This window comes from Triticum dicoccoides, chromosome 2B (genome assembly GCF_002162155.2).
Source record: "Triticum dicoccoides isolate Atlit2015 ecotype Zavitan chromosome 2B, WEW_v2.0, whole genome shotgun sequence".
NCBI lineage: Eukaryota > Viridiplantae > Streptophyta > Magnoliopsida > Poales > Poaceae > Triticum > Triticum dicoccoides.
The window spans coordinates 3748963-3757695 of record NC_041383.1 but is presented as its reverse complement, the minus strand read 5'-3'; the positions used below and the strand labels follow the sequence as shown (position 1 = coordinate 3757695).

The 8733-nt window shown below is 43.6% G+C and overlaps 1 pseudogene; it reads right to left on the bottom strand.

Moving 5' to 3' along the window:
* Positions 1-6232: 6232 nt before the first annotated feature.
* Positions 6233-7979, bottom strand: LOC119366699 (annotated as a pseudogene).
* Between the last annotated feature and the right edge of the window lie 754 nt (positions 7980-8733).

Below are 8733 nucleotides of genomic sequence, written 5' to 3'. Positions count from 1 at the left end.
GGTGGCTCATATCCAGCAAAGAAGTCAATCCATGGTGAGGGCTCGTAGCTGAACGCAGGAGTAGCAGCATTGCCGGACGCCATAGAAATTAACAGTTGCTTCTTTGTTTCATAGGTTTAGTAGCTTGGGATATAGATAGCTTTGTTTGGGGAGGAAGGAGAATGTGTGCGTGAGGCCTTTAAATAATGTCCACGCAATGGCAGGTCCATGCATATTTCTCATCGTTAGCAGCCGGCCGGCCGAACTATAAAGGCGACTGCATGCACTACTAATCTACCTACCTTCCGGTTGATTATCCGGTAGTGCCTTTAGACCCGCCCGATTGATGGACATAAAATCATCTATTTCCAACGTGAAGAAATCTATTTTAGCTTGCTATATTTGTGGCTTGCACTGTTCCTTAGTCATTTTGTCTGTTTTTTACATGTCATATAGTATTGTCATGTTTATGTTCAGAATTTACATCCACATACTTGTAACCATCCTCTCTATACATGAATCTTTTGTATTCATTTATTTTGAAAATTGAATATTTATCTTATTTTTTGGCAGTTTGGATATACCTCAGATCAGAATATTCTAGCCCTTTCTGGGTGCGGTTGTTTGTTGTACATATACTTAATAGAAAAAAACTGGTTGCCAAATTTACATTCAACTTGTGTTGTAATCCAAAATATCACACTAATTTAAACTTGATAGAGCATGTAAAAATAACAATTCAAAACTATGTTAATTTGTGTAGAATGTACAAAGAAAAATAATGGACCTGCCAAAGTTAAATCAAAGTTTACTTTCAGGAATGTATTTCTTGTCGCATGTATTATATTTATCTTCATAGGATGGATCGTTGGTCAAAGACCATGGCAGCCCCTAGATTGCATCTCATAGCAGACGCACCAGGAGCATTACAGAGTTAGCTGAATGCATGCAATTGGCGTGACAATGTATAGTCAGCAAAACACTGATGCCAATTGTTGTGATCACTCATCATGCATGCAGGTCTCTTATGCATAGAGCCAATAATCCATTGTACATCATTTTTCGATTATACTACATCAAGTTTAAGATGAATGCATGATGCGTATTAGCAGTCGGGCGAATTATACTAGATAGTCCCTCTTCTGATTTATAAGGCCCAAGTGTATCCCTAAATTAATCGTTTAATCAAAGTAACACCAAATGTATATCACAAATGGTATATCTTTAGAAGTTTTATATGGAATATTTTTATTGTGATATAATACTAGCATTATGTTGGTCGAATTGATGATTATTCAGTACATGTGGGCCTTATAAACTGGAGAATGAGTACAATGAAAATACTGCTATTCTACTACATGATTGAACTGTGTGTTGTGCTTGCTGCCGCTTCCTGCAGAGGAAAGATAGGTAGTCACATGTGCCTGCTCCACCATCAGAGACCCAGGGAGTACAAAAAAACTCTAGATAGCTAACACTAATAATTTAGGGCATGCATTCATTACCATCGTTATGCCATGTTATTAAAGTATCATAGCTTGACGGCAACTCCCCCTACCTAACCATAGCTGCCCGGTCCAAGATCTTAACTATTTTTACCTGTGATCCATCGCCTCTACTAAGTCGTGAGGTTGGGAGATGCAAATATTATAGCTTTTATTTGAGGTCTTTTTTTTCTTGACTATGTCAACAACACCAGCGCCTTGCGAAATACTAGTTCTCCTTCTCCTTAAGTTGTCCTTCTATGTTGATCTAGTTTTCAGGATCATGTGGTCTAGTAAACAATGCTAGGGATTTTCGTTCATGGTGTGTTGAATAAACTTTGTGCCCTATTCCAGATGGGGAGGGAATTCAAGAGTTTTTATTTGCTGAAGATAAAGATAAAACATTTTTTGCTAAATGAAAAGACAAGCCCACACATGAGATACCTTCGGGAACATTTATCCTTGGTCAAATACAACGGCCCGCAAATTGCAGCGATGTTTCGTATAATTGAAGTTTCATGGATCTTATAGCAGTCTCTCATGGATCTTATAGCATCGTTGGCTCGGCAGCGGTGGCGGCCGATTCCCTCGAGACTAAGGCATAGTTGAGGATTTACCGCCTGGGCCGGTTGATCCGGCAGCCATGAGGTGAGGCGGTAGGACCAGTGATATGTATTTGTCAGTGTGACGGCTCGTTGCCATTCAGTAGTTGCGGTGGTGCGGCAGTGCGAGCGACGGAGGGCGCGGTGGATCTGACTTTTCAGCGGTACAGTGGCGGCGTCTTTGGCCGGAAGCGGCCGGATTCGAACGGATTTGGTAGCAGCAGCTGAGTGGGAGGGGAGGCTTTTCTGCATGTTCACCTAAGGGAATGTTCCGGATGGTGGTTTGACTGCACGCGGCTGCGTTTTTGTTTCGCGGCTGCGCATGGTGTTGTATAGTTGCAACACAAGAGGGTGTATTTTAGGGCTGCCTCTAGTTAGGACCACAAAAATATAGAGATTGGGAAGCTGTTGGAGTACCGTTTTTATGTCAAAATGTCGTAAAGAGCATTTTCTTTGCGCCTCTACTATATTTTAAATCACGTATTGGAGATTCTTTATGTGTGTTCATTTTCTCCATAGGTGTCGCCGCCTCCTTCAAATACTTGCCCCTAAGTGTATGCATATGAGGGCAAATATTGGTGGTGCACGAGTCAGGTGAAGGTGCGACCTGGTGCAGCTTAAGCCATTTGCGAGCGGGTGCATGGGACGGGTCGTTGACACTTAGGCTGGTCTGGCTCAGCCATTCGACCGGTTTGGGTGCAGAGAAAAGGATGGAAAGAGGGAAACTTTGACATGGCGTAACCATGATGGGGCTTTTCTTCACCCTCGATTTAGCAGATTTTGTCTCCTAAAAAACTATTGGTGCAGGAATTCAAAAGTTTTAGTTTTCTCTAAGATGAAGCCGTTGTGCAGGTAATATGGTACTGGTTCCTATTTTGCATGTCTGCCGTGGTTGTGGTTGTGGAAATTACTTCATCTATCGTTTACTAGAGAATTTTCTGGGTCTTGTAATTCGTTTGGTAACCGTTCTTTTGTCTGGTTTATCAGCCTAATGCAATGTGCCAGTTTCTCAGCATAGGCCGAGTAGGTGGGTTTCTTTTCGTTTGGACGTGTGGTGCTTATGAGATCGCAAACTGGCTACAAAGAAAAGGACATGTACGCGGTGTAATTTGTGCACTGCTTCTCTTGCCACATGTTTTATTGTTATCTTTATATATATGATTGATACTTTGTCAAAGATAACATCGTGTAGATTGCATCCACTTTTCATAGCAGCCGCACCAGCTGGAACAGTATAAGGCACATACCATCGTGAGTGTGACAATCAGGCCTATCTTTATGTAGCTGTGACCACTCAACACATGCATGCGTCCATGTTTCTCACCGTCAAGTAGCAGCCGGAGGAATCCGGTATATGATCTTGTGCGTACTGGGAATTCGGTGCGACGTCCACTAGATCGACTTTAAGATCTGCTCTTCACTGGGAATGTTAGCAGCCGGTTGAATCATTTTTAGTATACATGCCATGACGTCTTTATGTTCTGCCCCACTAGTTCAAGATCCATGCATGCATTCATACTCTATTTTTAGCAGGCGACAGGAGTCACCTTCAACTACAATGTATTGTTAGAGGGTAATATATGTGGACGAAAACGTCACAGGACAGTCGGACATCAACAAATTACCATTAGATTAGATAGACACGTCTCACCTCCCTGCGTGCCCGCACACTTTGTACCATGCTAATTAATTGTATGTGAGTAATTTAATGTGTTGCTACCTTGGAAATGTAGTTGCATTCAGACACAAGAGGAACATAAAGTATTTGTAAGGGCCTCCTTTAAGTTGACAGGATAATCCTCCATCTGTGCCAAACGAAGCTAGCAATCACATTGCGCCATGAATCTAAATTTGGCCTCGCGAGGGTGAGCTAACTCCTATTCAGATGGCCACGGGTCTAAGCGGGGAAAAAGAAGAGAAATAAAGGACAACTACCATGCAGCCTACACTCGAACCCATGGTGAGGATGTGAGGAAAAAGAATAGGAAAAGACTCTGTGTTGTGGCCCTAGAAAGCTCTAAGGATCAGTTTTGTTTGCATCCTCGTTGTTTCAAGCCTGGCCTGGAGCACGCATGTGATCTTCCTGGGCGGTGTTTGTTTAGTTCCTGGAAAAGATCGTAGTGCCCGGGCCTGGATAACCAAACATGACCAGCTATTAGTCTACCAGGCTTCTGAATTCCTGGTCCTGCGCACCGGCTAATAGCTGCCTGGCCTCTAATACTAGTATAGGGACTTGTGCCAACCAGTAGGACTCTCTTTAGTTTTTGTGCGGATATTTATTCCTTAGTACGAGTACATCAGTCCAGGTAGGAACCAAACACATCTCTGCCTTGCTTGCCTGACCAGGCACGAAAGAGCAAATTCCCAGGCAGAGTACATGCAGCAATATTCTTCAGGCATGGTGTCCAGGGTAGTAACCAAACTAGCCCTAAATAAAAATATCTATGACCAAACATTATGCATGTACGTTGGAGGCAAAACTAGGCGTCAAACTGACTTCTAACGTCGGCTCAATATCAAAAACATCATATATATTCTTGTAAACCTGATAGAGTATGTGACAAAATTAAAAATCAATTAAAACAACAAATTCGTGGTAGCTAGCATTCATAACTAAAAGGTACCTTTCTTTTGCTATTTTCAGGTCTTGTAGTTCAGTTAGTAATCGATGTTTTGCCTGATTTATTAGCTTAATGGAATATGTAGGTTTTACATCATAGTTCAAGTACGACAGTGCTTTCTTGTAACAAGTTTTAGTGTTATCTACGTATGATTGATACTAGGCCAAAGACAATGCTGCCTAGATTGCATAGATGTTTCACAGCAGCCGCTCCAACCAAAACATTGCATGGCTAGATTACAGCAAGGCACAGATCAATCATGGGCGTGACAATGCATATAGTAATCAGGTATATCTTGCACGTACTTCGTGGGTGTGACACGCATTAGATGCATGCATGGCGCATGTTAGCAGCCGGACGAATGCTGGTGGGATGCATGCGAGTTCAAGACAATCTGCTCCATAATTGCGCTAATGCATTCATGTTTGTTGCTTTGTTAGCAGCCGGCGGAGTCACATTCAACTATAATGTTTTATTTAGATATACGGATGAAAACATCACAAGGCAGTCACCACTCAATAGTATAGTATTAAGATTGACACCGCAGTCACCATTCATATAGTCATTTGCGGTGGCAACTAAAAGATATAATAAATTTGTTGAGAAATATAGGTGCGCTTTGACACAAGAAGAGCATAAATCTTTGAATGCGCCTTCTTTGAGTTAGGGCCATAGATATCTTGTTCCATGTCCACCAACCGAACCTAGCAATCACATTCTTCCATAGATCTAAACAAAGAAAGATAGAATTAAAATATGATAAGTGGTAGCATAGTGTCTGTTACTGGTCTGCCCATGATGTATTAAGCAGCACTATCAGCTTGGTGGGCAATTAAACAAGACATGAGAGAGAGAGAGAGAGAGAGAGAAAAGAAGTGCTGGGTCTATGCAATTACCGTAGTCCTTTCAGAAAATGAGTGACTGAGATAATTGTTTTTCTGTGAAATCTTATGAGTAGGGCGCACATTTCCTTTTGATTCATAATAAAAAAAACAGTTTATTTTATGAGAAAATGTTGGTCAATAGACTAAACCAGATGTGAACAGTGCAAAAGCTCAAAGAGTAGAAAAACATCAAGCTACATTTGGCCTACAGCTTGCCAAGTCAGTAACCTAGTGCTGCTTGCACGTTTGACGCACCCATGAATGCTTGGGCGAGGCCATTACTGTTAGCAAAGTCGGTCCAAAGGAACCGGATCTAATTTGATAAACCTAGCAGTACATCTTCCAAAAGGACCCAAAAGAAACAAATAAGAAGAAATTATAGGTCAGTCCTTGCATTTTACACGGAGGATATCAGACCATGAAACTAGTTTGAAATTTGGTCCATACAACATGCATCAATACAGTAACTAACCCATCGTCACCAGGGGCAATTTAAAAAGTGCAAACTTCGTGTTTTGGTACAATCAATAGTTTGTGTCATCCACCATAATATATTGCAAGTTCAATGAGGTTCTTTTATTCTTATTGGTGCAATGATACATATTGGTATACATCAGCAAAAGTACAGACATATCTACATGGCAATGCACGTCCATCTATGTCTATGTGGCATGGAAACCTCCACGGGAAATAGGTATCAATTGTAGGTCATATTTTCTTCGTACGATGATCCCATATTTCTCGGTCATGTCCAAAAATTCCGGGTTTGCCTTGCCAGGAAGCACCCAGTCGAAGTGGTAGAGAAGATTTGCCAAGGCGATCTCCATAGTTGACGTGCCGAATAGTATACCAGGGCACTGCCTCCGACCAACACCGAAGGGGGTGAATTCAAAGTATGTCCCATTGTAATCCATGTTATTGTTCTCAAACCTTTCAGGCTTAAACTCTTCAGGACTTTCCCAACAATTTGGATCCCTCGAAACTGCAAACGCATTAATGTATACATTGGTGCCTTCAAGCATGTCAAAAGCCATAACTTTACGGTCTTCCCTGGCCCCAAGGGGGATCAAAGGACCTGGTGGATGCAGTCTAAGAACCTCCTTAATGATCATCCACATGTAATGGAGTCCAGCGAGGTCACTATTAGTAATCACAGCTCGACCTTGACCTAGCACCTCTCGGATCTCAATCTGTGCTTTGGCCATGGCTTCGGGATGACGGACGAGCTCAGACATTGCCCACTCCAAGGCAACTCCCGTGGTCTGTGTGGCACCTGCAAATATGTCCTGAAAAATATTGTTGTGGTATGCATGTTTATATATTGTTTCTGCATATGTAGTAGTACGCAACAAATAATCAATTTCAGACACAACAATTTACGTTTATAAATCTATGAAACAAGTTGAGACTAACAGATTTATGAAATGATGAAGCTAGCTTTTTTTGCATTAAAACTTTGCAGATATGATATCACATCGGTAGATTAATAAGAAGCATAAAGAAAATTACTCACAAATAAGACGGCACCTATACTCTCCGTGGTCATAGGCAATGTGAACGCGTCCTTCTCCTGGAGCCTGAGTAGCACGTCCAGCAAGTCATCATCGTCGGTGCTGGAGGCACCGTCCTGTGTGGCAGCTCGCGCCGCCTTATGCCCCTCGATGACGTTGGCGTTGATACGTTGGATGTGGCCATAGCTCCTCCTCATGTGGCGCTCTCCCTTGCACAGCCACCGCACCAGCCGCGATGACGGGAAGAGGTCGACGAGGCAGAAACCACCTAGCAGCACGAACGCCTCATCCAGCTCCCGGAGGTACTCCTCCTGCTGTGGGAACTTGCCGCCAAACACCGCCCGCGACACCACGTCGTTGCTGAGTGCCATCACCTTCTCGCTGACGCTGACGACGGCACCCATGGATGCCGCGTCTGCGACATAATGGAGAAGGCTGCCCACCTGGTCTGGCCTGATACCGTCCATACGCCTCACCTGCTTGGAGCTGAGGAGCTCCATGGTGCAGACCTTGCGCATCTGGCGCCATGGGTCACCGTAGGGGGCGAAGACGATGCCCCTCCCGCCGCAGCCGAAGATGTCCAGCGTCGCGCTGCGAGGCCGGCCAGCAAAGGCAAGGTCGTTGGTCTTCATCACCAGCGCCGCCGCCTCGGCGCTGGAGACGATCACCGTTGGGACCTCGCCGAGCATAAGGTGCATCAGCGGCCATGCCGGCGAGACATCTCCATCATCCTGCGGTGTGGGAGCACGCTGGCGACGTGGTGGAGGCTTCCGATGAAGGGAAGAGTCCATGGCCCAGGAGGCAGCTGTGGCTTTCTCTTGCCCCCAGAGAGCTTGCGAAACCAGAGGGCCACAAGCGTGCATAGAGCTATGAAACACAAACTTAACCAGCCCTCCATGGCAGGCTACAAGATGTTCGCAAGTGCAGCTTGGAGTGAGACCCGGTATATTTATGTGACCACCTACAAGTTCTGTTAAAACTCTGGACCTGCTGACTCATGAACTTCCTAGTGTATGCAACTATATACAAGTCGAGATTTATTGGTGTACAGAACTAAATTGGTGGCGGCTAGATTGTTGATGACAAAATTTAGAGATAGTATGACAAAATTTAAATTATTGGCGGCTAGATTGCTGATGACAAAAATAGTGTACAGTACTAGACCTCTTTCTTCGCTCTAAATTATATAAATTCCTAGGTTTGCTATCAGGCATAATTTACTATCATCACCGAAGAATTAAGTAAGGCTCTAAAGTGTGGGCTATAAATTGGCCTATACATCATTCTCAACATGGTGCAGAATGGCCAGACTGTCTTAGCTATACCTTTGCTGGTTTGTCAGGTCATTATAACGGGTAGATGCAGGTTAGTTAATACAGATGGATGCAACGCTACTCCTATAGATATTGTAATATGTGAGATCGATCGGATGTGTACTTGTTTGAATGGTTATTCTTGCTTGTCAAGCCACTCTTTATTTGTCTTTTCACATTCATAATAGCTAAACATCAGTCGCCTGAAAATCCAATTTGGTTTGTTCGATTTTCGCTAGAAGGAAGCAGGTGCCAGAGGGAAGGAAGAAGCAGCTGCTGACTCGCCGGAGTGAAGGAAGGAGCTCCCTAGGAGGCTACCCCATCATCTATCGTTGATGA